The sequence below is a fragment of the Miniopterus natalensis genome, chromosome 13, assembly GCF_054644295.1.
Source record: "Miniopterus natalensis isolate mMinNat1 chromosome 13, mMinNat1.hap1, whole genome shotgun sequence".
Lineage (NCBI taxonomy): Eukaryota > Metazoa > Chordata > Mammalia > Chiroptera > Miniopteridae > Miniopterus > Miniopterus natalensis.
Genome location: NC_142093.1, coordinates 53335543 through 53347039, shown reverse-complemented (window position 1 = coordinate 53347039; position 11497 = coordinate 53335543).

Genomic DNA, 11497 nt, shown 5'->3' with positions numbered 1-11497 from the left:
CAGCTCCTGCCCTGACCCCTCTTCAGCCCTCTGCAGTCTTCCTTTGGCTCTGCACCACTTCACTGGTGTCATCCTGAGGTTTGAAATTCCGTCAGTGCCTCCTATTCTGTCACTCCCGTCACTGTCCATAAGGGAAGCCCCATCTCTCAGACTCCCAACAGGGCAAGTTTATTCATATAACTTTCTTTAGGTCTTGGCTCATCTATTGATTTCTCAGGTGATTTTGAATAAATGATGATTTTCTTTAAAACTCACTACCATGTTTAAGAGACAGCTCAGGACCATCACCGGTGCTCTTAGCGACAGTTCTTTTATGGCCTCACCAATCTTGGGCACTTGTAAATCTCATACTCAGCTCCCCTTGTAGTCCATCACTGATTGAATTTTACTCTGCAAGGTAGAGAGAAATACATATGAATGCTTATAGAAGTGAGTCCTTGAGCTATCAACCAAAAGAACTACTCCAGTAGATGTCCGCCTTAAGATTTTAATACCACACTGTGCCACAGGCCAGTCACATGAAAGAGCAGGAGAAACAGCAGCTTCATCTGTTTCTGGGCAAAGTGCTGGCCTGCGAAGAGGAAAGAAATCTCAGCTGGGGCGGTTCCCAGCCATTGCCCAGAAGGGTCCACCCTCATGGCACAAACCTCCTTGATCCAATGCCAAGCCCTTCCCACTATCCCTGTCCTGGATCCAAACCCCTGTTATTTATGTCAGGACCCGACCCTCAGGTCCTCCTATAAAAGCCTAGTCTTTCCGGACTTGACCAACCACCCAGATACCTGCCAAACAGGTAAGTGGCAGGTGAGAGAAGGTGAGGGCCATGGCGGGGGTTACCTCATGCATTTGGGGAAAGGCTATAGGAGGGTTCTAGTCTTCAAAGAACATTGGTCTCAGGGGTAGGAGGGTGCACAGATTCTCAGATTGTTTCCAATATCACAGAAGGGGACAGATGTCATCAAGATCAATGTATTCCTAGGGGACTGGCCAAAGGAAAAGACGAGAGGGAGAACAGAGGGCTCTCTGCAGGCCCCTCTCTGACCACACCTCTCTAATGATCTTTGGTGGCTTCTTCAAGTCACAGGCACGATGCTGCCTCCCATGCCCTGCCCTGCGTGCCCTGGGGGCTGCTGTCCTGCCTGATGCTCCTGTCTCGGGTGCAAGGTGAGATTTGTCTGCCTCTAGCACTGGGGCCCCTGTGAATGCTCAGGGCCAAGAAGTGGAGGACGGTCCTGTGTGGTGCAGGTGGCAGCGGTGACGTGAATCCTCACACAGTGCACCCGCCTGCAATCCCTCCGTCATCCCTCCTTCCTTAGGGTACCCATGGTGAGAGGTTCCACAGTGTCCAGTAAGAATGGAGTGAGATGACTTCCATGCTGCCAGTGGGCTCTAATTTATGTAGGCAGGGTGAAGAGAGAAAGCATGAAGGGGCATTAGTGAGATAATATTCTTGCCACACTTCAAACCCGACCCCTCATTCTGACCTTCCCTCCTCCCTGCCCTCATTTAGGCTCTGCTCGGAATTACATACCCTGAGTTTTCTAAGAGCAGTAATAAAAATTTCATGTGCGATGGTGCCCCGTGTGCTTTGTTCTCATGGACAGGCACCGAAGAGAAGGAACTGGTGGGAAGGAGACTCTGTGGGTCTCATCTCTGCTCATTTCAGCCAGTCCATGTCAAATGACTAAATACACACCCTACATTTGTGATAAAGTGTGTGGGCCCTGCTCGTGCAGGATTTAGGTTGCATATGAAGAAACTGTCCCCCCAACTCTACTGGTCCACATTCCCGAGGCCAGGAAAATGACCCAGCCAGCCTAGTATTTCCTGCATTATTAGGGGAAGCACCTGGTTTCATTTATTTTTTTAAAGTTCTTTTTCAATTAAAAATGTCTAATCTCCCATGAAAGTACAAGAAAAATGAATAAATATAAAAATTGGATAAAACACAATTAAAATACGTACCTATTTTTTGTTATTTATTTTCTCAGATATAAAAATAATCTGCCAAATGATGATAAAATTTTGCAATATCTTTGAATTTCTGTACTCACCCTGCCATGGTTGGCTGGTGAACTGTCTGAGTGGGAGGACTGGTCCATTGAACTCTGGGTTGCTGTGTCCCTAGAGGTCTCCTGTGAGAAAGGACCCCACCAGGTCCTCCGTCTTTGGGCTTTGAAACATTCTGGCTTTAATTAAGTTGGAATTGCGATGACCTCAATGTCTGGCAGGATTTCTATTCATAATTTTTGAATGAAAAAAAATAATATTGAATATAAACTGTAATAAACCATAATTTTTAAAAAAAAGTTAAAAAATAAGTTTTTGAAGAAATTTCTCTTACCCGAATGATGGCAAGCCACAGACCTTTTATGTATTTGTGTATTTTAAGACCAGTATTGTACTTTCCACCTTAACACTGCCCCTCCCTGCCCAGATGTTTCTATTGTGGACAAAAATATACCCCTGGAAAGTTGCCTACTATGGAACCTGAGCAAATCCCAATGGGCAGGGGAGTGTCACCTGCTGGTGCTCAAAGCCTGAATTAGCATAGTGTCCTCCAGATGCATGCATTTGGTCCTGGCATGTATCCGAATTCCCCTCCTTTTAGGGCTTAGTGATACTGTGGGGGCAGGTAGTTTTAAGGTGGGGAGGGTAAAGGGGCTGGCAGCTCCCTCCCCACTGCCCCTGTCTTGGGCTCCTGCCTTGGAGGCTGAGGTTTGTTCCTGCAGGCAGCAGATTCCCAGCCCACAGATAACCATCCTGGTCTGGGACCAGGAACGGAGCTCCAGCTGCGCCTGTGAGAGGGGTCCTCATCCTGGCCCCCCAGACAGCCCTGCAGCGTCCTCTCAGCTGGTGTAAGTATTAGGCACATGTATAATTTTAAACAGAAGTTGAATTTCTAGCATCAAATGGAGTCATTCAAATATCTCCACCCAGGGCCTTCCACGCAGCAGGAGCAGCCGGTAATATGGACCCCAAGAGTCTCCTGCTGGCCTCTGCCTGTTCCATCAGAGCCTCCTGGGCAGTGTCTGCTCCTTTCTTGGCTTCCAGGCCCAGGGCTGGGGCGGGTTCTATCCTCAGAGCAGTGCTCCTGCCTTCCCCGCGAGAAGGCTTGGCTGACCCTGATGACCACCTTCACCCCCACCCAGGGGGTCTCATCTTTCCCCAGAAGTCCCCAGGACCCAACCCTGAGAGTTCTGGCCTCAAACCCTGAACAGACACGCACAGATCTGTGGTCTGACCCAGCTCTTCACATGGACAGTGGGAGGCCAGGGCAGGAGAAGATGTCTGCAAGGCCTTCCAAAGTGTCACCCGTTCATGTATTTATTGGATGTTGAGGAGTGCTTCCTGCCTTGGGCCAGGCACTCGACCCCACCCTCGGGCACTTAAAGACCCTGGAAGAATGTTGAAACTGATTTTAACATGTAGACACAGCCCTTGTGATATGCCAGGTGTTCCCACCGTTAATTTTTAACACTATAACCTCACAGAAGGTAGGGCTTTTTTTATTGCTGAGTGTCAGGTGGGGAAACTGAGGCACAAATGACACTGCTCTCAAACCTTCCATGTGTGAAGTACAAATATTAACACCTCACAAGTGCTGTGGACCAGGCTTCTGGGCACCGTTTGGCTGGGTGCCTTAGCCTCAAGGTCTCCGTGAGGCAGGAGATGGGTCTCATCTGCACCTCGACTGGGGAGAGATCTCGTCCCAAGGTCACTTGCCTGGTGTTCATCAGGGTGCAGTTTGGACTGAGAGCCCGGGTTCCTTCCTGTTGGCCTGACCCTCCCTCGGTTCTCTCCTAAGGGGTCTGTCCATAGGGCAGCTCCAACCATGGGCATGTTCTCTCCCTGTTCCAGAGACATGACAGAGACAGAGAGACAGAGAGACAGAGAGACACATACAGAAAGGAAGTGAAATAGAGGCAGAGAGAAAGGAAGGGAACTCAAGGACGAGAGGACGAGAGAAGGGACAGGACCTGACATCCCGTCCCCTGGGCTGTGCTCTCCGTGGTTCAGAAGCCAATTCCCAAGGCCTCGGCAGATACACGAGGATTGTGCCCCCTGGGGGCTGACTCACTAGAAGCCACTGGGACGGCTCCACCACGTGGACCCGCATGAGGCCCTCGGGCTGATTCTGAGCCTCACAAGAGGCCACGGAAGGCTTCAGGCCAGTGAAGGACAATATCTGAATTTCCTGCCATTTCAAACCCTTCAACGTGCAGACTTGAAAATGAGGCCAAGGTGGGCAGTGACTCCCCGAGACCACACGCTGGACACAGGCCTGATTTACGTGGGGTTCATCTCGTGTCCCCCTCATTCTTGTCCCGCTTCCACCTCTACCCTTGTGCAGCAGGTTCATGGCAGGCCAGCCCATAGGTGTGAGGGACGTTGTGTCATCCACGCCTGATGGTGTCCTTGGGAAATGGTGTTTAGTGTCATCCTCATTGTGTGGGTTGGGAGACTGGGGAGGCCCTGAGAGGCACAGAGGCGTCCCCAGGATATGGAACTGGGGGGAAAGGGGCTGCGAGCTCAGCTTTCCCCTCCAGCCGGGCCCTGGCCCATCCCCAGGGAGCTGCGGGGGGGCTGGGTAGGTGCTGGGGTGCGGGTGTGGACAGGACCTGAGCGAGGAGGGTGAGCGGGCAGAAGCCCAGGGGGCCTTTGGGTGACTCTGATTGGAGGAAGGGGCCCAGGTCACAGAACCTTGAGGAGTGACCTCACTTCCTTGGTGACAGGTCCCCAATAGCATTTAGAGCTCTGGTAACCAGGGACCCACATTCTAGAGACAACTGCCTTTCCTGCTCACTTGACTGGAGTCGGTTAGGAGACGAGGATGTCTCTCTGTTGCTTCCCGTGCTTCCGAGGCTCTGGGCACAAAAAAGCCCAGAGTGAGAGATGCTGCTGTTGCTGGAGAAACTGGTGCAGACGCCACCATCTGGTAACTGAGGGCAGCCCAGGGCAGGCCCATCCAGGCCAGTCCCCAAATGGGGTCCCCCCTGGGCAGCCCCACGCCTCTTACCCCTCAGCCTGGGTCTGTGTGTGTGTTGGGGGTAGCGACGGAAATCGTGGGGTGAGGGGCCCTCACCCTGGGCAGGAGCAGTTGTTAGGTGTCCGAAGCCCGGAGGGTCTGTCATGTTCATGGCCCTGGCCATGGCTGACAGGAAGGGAAGCTGAGGGCTGGGGACCAAGCTCCTCTCCCCACTTGTTACTCAGGAGTCCTCCAGGGATCATCATATTCCCTCCCATCCTGGAGGTCTTTGCAGATGGCACTCTGTGCCTGATGAGGGGAGTAGCATTTGTGGTGGCATCTCCCCCAGTGGCAGTGCTCAGGCAGGCCCCTGACGCCCCTGCCCCAGGCCCGGGCCCGGGCTCTGCCCCTGCAGACCTCCAACGAGGACGTCACACAGGAGCTGACCGATGGGTTCACTTACGCCAGGAACCTGTACAAAGGACCAGAGCGCCAGGCCAGAAAAACCATCCACTGCGGGTCTGAGATGAGAGCTCAGGTGACTGGGGTGGGACCAGAACCCAGGTGACTGGGGTAGGACCAGAACCCAGACTCAAATCTGGGGCCTCAACATTTTACAGGCCCCTCCCAAAGAAATCTATACCCCAACCCTCCGACCAGTTCCCAGTGGGCTAGAAATCCAGTCTTCACGTATTGGGTGGGATCACAGAGGAAACATCTTTTGCTGTCTTTGCGTTTTGCTCGTTTCATTGTTTAACTCCCTGCCCCATGTATCCTGTGGACCAGTCCCAGCTCCACTGTCCTTGCAGACCTTCTCCGAGCCTCACACATCATCACACTGACAGATGCTGTGTATTTAAACAAATGGGAAGGGATTAAGGTACTGGATACATTTCTCTGCCACTTGTCATCTCAGAGAGCACAGCCAACCACTGTGGTCCGGCCGGGTCAGAAGCTGTGGCCTCACTCACCACCCTCACAGCCCATAAAGGAGGGAGTTTCCCTAAGTGCCCCAGCCTCTCACTGCTCTTAGACCTTGACGTGCTTCAGTTCTTGCTAGTTCAGCAGGGCTGCAGGGAGCATCCCCACTGTGTCCTCACAGACTGTGTTAGTTTGCCAGGGCGGCCGTTACACAGGACCACACATGGGGTTGGAGGATCCTGATGACTCCTGGTTCAGTGCCCGCTCTGTCTTTGTAGAGCTCCCAAGAGAACATAATCAAGGTGCTGGACCAAGGGCCCCACTCCACCCCCTACTGGGTCAGGGTGCAGGTGCAGCAGGCCGACAACCCCGTCCAGTGCTGGTCTGAGGTGAGAGCTGGCCCAGGTCGGTCTCCACACCGAGGACCCCAAGATGACCAAGGAGGGCCATGAACCCAGACTCACAACTGGGGTCTTCCCCAGGGCCCTCCTAGAGCTTTCCCACAACAGTGTCCACAGTCCCATGACAAAGGATCCTGGACCTCCAGTCTTCCCTCCAGCTACAAGGGACACAAAAATATCACTCCTCACATATTTGTAGGAATATTAGGGAAAAGAATATGTTTCACTTCACAGTAGAGCATGAGCACATTGGCATGTTGCTGTTTTCTTCTTTTCTTAAAAAAGACACATATCTTTATTGATTTCAGAGAGAGGAAGAGAGACAAACATCAATGATGGGAGAGTCATTGATCGGCTGCCTCCTGCACACCCTCACCTCGGGACTGAGCCCGCAACCTGAGCATGTGCCATGACTGGGAGTTGAACCACAATCTCCTGTATCCTAGGTCAATGCTCAACCACTGAGCCATGCTGGCCAGGCTGTTTTTCGTCTTTTCACTACCCACCCCAGGTATCCTGTGGAGCAGCCAGCTCCACTGTTCTTGCAGACCTGGCCCAGTAACGGAGGTCGCTCGCCACAGCGATGCGGCCTTTCAGTGCTGTGGACATGGGCCTATCGTGATTCGCTGCCAGGTCGGCAGTGCTGCCGGGAATCCTTCAGTGTGTCCCAGGGGACTGTGTGAGGCGTGCCTGCTGCCCTAACACAGGACACACTGGGTGGTGTGAACCGTAGATATTCATTTTCTCACAACTCCAGAGGCTAGAAGTTAATGCAAAGGGCATCGGCAGGGCTGTTTCCCTGAAGGGTCTCTCCTCTGCTTGTAGACGGCCGTCTCCTCTCTCTGTCACATGGACTCCCCTGTGTGCTTCCATGTGTCCTCCCCTCCTCTTGGAAGGACACGGTCATAGTAGATTAAGACCCACAACACTGAACCACTGAACCTTCATTACTTGTTTAAAGACTAAAACTCAAATACAGGCACATTTTGAAAGCAATTGGACCTGATTTTACTTTTCAAAAATAAAGCTGATTTTTTAATTATAAAAGTAACTCACGGTTCTAGGTAGAAAAGGGAAAGGTTTAAAATAAGTGATTATGCACACACTAAATTGGAAATAATTGTACAGATCTTTATATATCCTTTCAGATGTGCTAGTCATGTAGGTGAATATACACTTATTCATATTTGTAAATCATTTTATGTTATATTTCTTTGTGATAATACATTCTACTTCTAATATTAAAAATATTTCTGAAAAAGAATATCTGTTAGTGTCTTTTCTCCTGCTGCATCATGAATTACGTTGTTTGGCTCTAGTTAATGGACTTAACGTTATTTTGTTTTCTGCTTTATGAATAATTCTCTGATGATGATCATTGGATAGGTACCTCTGAACATTTATTCGATTATTTTTTAATAATTTCCTGCAAATAAAATTTGTTTCAAAAAACACACACATTCTAAATTTTACTGTGTATGAATTTTGAATCATTTGATCAAGTTCCCTTGGAATTCTGATTGGGATCTCCTTAAATTTGTAGGTTGGGTTGAGAGGGCTTCATGCACTCCCTCCCCTAACAGGCATGTGCAGAGCGCCTCCTATGGGCCCGGCACTAGGAGCTCAGTGGTCAACCCAAAGAGCTTGTGAGGATGGCGACTCTGCAGGAAAGTCACAGCAGCAGCACATACCTAACGTGAAGTCAGGACGTGCCTGGTGCCCTGAACAAAAGATACAGAGAGAGAGACAAGTGGGACGAGGCCACGTTGGCTATAAGACGATGTGAAGGTTTGTGGGGTCGAGGTGATCGTTGGGGCCGCTTTGGGGATTCGCACAGACGACCAGCCAGATATAAACATCCCCAGCTGAGCCCTTTGGGGCCCTGGTTCCGAAGTGTTCTAGGCGAGTCCCGGCCTGAGAGGGAAAGTGTCTCCAGCGTCATCCTTACAGGAGGACAAGGACCCAGCCCCGGGCCTCTCTGGAGCCCTTACCAAGAAATAACCTCTCACTGAGCTGCATATCCCGTCCTTACTGCTGGCGCTACTGTGTCCCCTTCCTGTAACTAACTGGCAGCATGTGTCCCTGTGTAACTGGCCTTAGTTATTCAAGTGCAGCGCACCGTGCTCATCCCACGCTCCAAAGGGGCCACCTTCCTGCAACAGAGCCATGCCCCTGCCCACCTAGGACGGGGGGCTGCACTGCGAATGGGGGCTCTCCAGGCACCGCCTACGTTGCCCAGGAAACTACAATTGTGCGTCCCTTGAGATCGGGGGCATTCGAGTGGACTCTCCCGTAGGTGCCATCCCAGTCCCCCAGCTGGGCAGGAGCTGGGCACTTACGCTTCCATCATGCTGCCCACACTGAGGGGAGGCGACGAGGCCCAGGGGCTTAGAATCTGCGGTGCTGGAGGGTCAGGACAGGCACTGAACCAGGGGTTATGACGAAGATGGGGTGAAGGGGGTGCCGGCGATGCGAGTACTGAAATCATCAAAGATGAGAGAGACACCCAGGTCTGTGGATGCCCGCAGCAGGCAGGGCTGGTACAGTCTGAGAATGTAAGATTCAAAGCTGGAGACACTGGGGAGGAGGGATGGGGAATGGTCTTAGGCAGCAAGGAGAACCCCACCTCCAGGATCTGGGGCAGGAGGACGTGCACGTGGGGGTCATGGTTCAGCAGACGGACACCAGGGTGCTTGACTAGAGCTGTGCAGTGGCTCCTGGGTGGCTGAGAGCCAAAGTGGTCCGGGCCTTGACTGGCACTAGGATCCCTGATGGAGGCGTCATGCACTGGCTCGGTGATACGTCTTATCCGTGGGGCTGGTCTTATCCGTGGACCCCAGCACATGCTCAGGCACTCTGTGTGGAATGGTAAATGAACACACGGCCCTCTGGCCCTGAAACTGGGATGAGGCCATTTCTCGGCACACTGTCCTTCACAGAGTATCCTGGGGCCAAGCCAGGTGTCTGAGTACTGGGCAGTCTGCATGAAGTCCAAGTGGATGGGAGGAGGCCAACTCTGAAGTGGGGGTCCATGTCGTAGACTGGAGGCAGGAGGGGGAAGCAAATTATAAGCCGCCGCTGGGGACAAGGCTGAAAGGGGCAAAAAGGGTGGGGTGGTAGGACAAAGAGAGACGGATGTGGGTTTAAAATGGGGTCACTGAGGACAGTCTTTACACATTTCACGTGTGCTCATGGGGCCTGCAATGGGAAGTCTTAAATCCTGTCACTGGTATGTTCGACAGGATGGATTGTGAAAACAATGCCACTTGATTTGGGGCACAAGCCCTTCTGCACTTGAATCAGTGGGTGTGGTGTTCTTGAGCCGCTACAGGCCCTGGACAGTCCCTCTTTTTGTTAAGAGTGAACAGTATCACACAGTGTCTTAGCAGATCCTGGAGAGGAGGTGTGGTGGGCATCCCAGCATGGGCCCTAGGTCGGCATTGCCCTGCTGAAGTTGAATAAATGTAGCCTTTTGAGGTGGAGGCCTTACAAGCATGGAAAGAGTTGTAGAACAAGGGATCTGATGTGGGTTTTTTTACTCATATTTTTCTTCCCATATTTTGATCACATGAATAATTAGGATATTAAATTTCAATGTTGCCCAGCCGATGTGGTTCAGTGGTTGAGCGTTAACCTATGAACCAGGAGGTCACCGTTCAACTCCCAGTCGAGGGAACATGCCCGGGTTGCAGGCTTGATCCCCAGCAGGGGGCATGTGGGAGGCAGCCGATCAATGACTCTCATCCTTGATGTTTCTCTCTCTCCCTCTCCCTTTGTCTCTCTGAAATCAATAAAAAATATTTTAAAAATAATTACGATGTCATTTTGATGCATGTTGAATATGAAATTAATACAGTGGAGCTGATATCCTACATTTTAGCTAAGTTTTGTTGTTCGTGGAAGTTATAAAACATAGCTACAAATTCTTTGACACATCCATCATCAAGAGGTGGGGGCTCTGGCTCCTCTCTGTGAGGAGGGTGAGTTGGTGATTGCTTCCACCATGAGGGTAAGGTGAAGTGGAGCTAAGGGATCTGAAGGTAGGTCACAAAAGGCCCTACAGCTTCCACTATGTTCACTGGAATGAATGCTAGCTCTTGACACCAGAAGCCACCACGAAAGACTTCCAGGTGCACGAGGTCACCGTGGAGAAGCCTCTCTTAGGTGCTCTGCTCTGCCACCCAATCCTCACCTCATCCCAGCAGAAATGCCAGTGACCTACGGGAAGAAGCCTTTGGATCAGGGTTGGCCAACATTTCCTGTAGCGGCCAGATCTTGTGGCTTTGCAGACATATGAGCTCTGTCACAACTACTCAACTCTGCTGTTATTGCACAAAACAGCATTGATAATATGTGCAGGAACACCTACGTGCCAATCACAATTATTTGCACAGACAGGTGATAGGCCCGCAGGCTGTGGTTAGCTCAGCCCTGTTTTAGATTATTCTAGTCCCTGGCCATTTGAGCCTGGGATGGCAGCAGCCATAGAAGAGCAAAGACAAACCATCGCCCGTGCACCCTGTCCAAATCTCTGACCCACAGAAGCCATCAACCTAATACAATGGTGGTGGTTAGCCCGTTATGTTTGGGGTGGTATGTCCCACAGCAATAGATGACCAGTCCCGTTTTACACCAGGCAGGGTTCATCAAGAAAGTGAGATTTGAGCAAAGACTTGAAGGAGAAGAGTTAACCAAGAGGGTGTAAGACTGGGGGAAGAGCATTCTAAGTAGAGGGAATATCGGTGCAAAACCCTGGGGTGGGAGTGTGCCTGGGGTACATTAGGGTGTGCCTGGGGTACATTAGCAACAGTGAGGAACTTGTAGGAAGGGCTCTGCTGAGACGCCTGGGGAGGCTGCACCTCTCCACACAGGCGTGAAGGCCGGGCTTGGCTGCAGTCTTCCCCACCTCTGCGCAGACTGCCCACGATTCCTCTGGAGCAGGGGAGGTATGCCTGGCGAGCAGCTGTTGGGAGGGGCCTTCGTGTCCCTACCTTGTGGGACATGCTGCAGGGCTGTTTTCTTCTTCCTCAGTGTTTCAGTTGAGCACAGGCCTGTCCATCTCCTTCCCTCCACGCCTCCCCCTCAGCCCCAAGGACACAGCTGCAGGCTCAGTGCCAGTCTATAAAACTGCTTGGCTGTAGTTTGGAATACGCTGCTCAGCAGCAGCCGACCCATTGCTCATGTCTGCTCATCTAGCCCCTGTTGT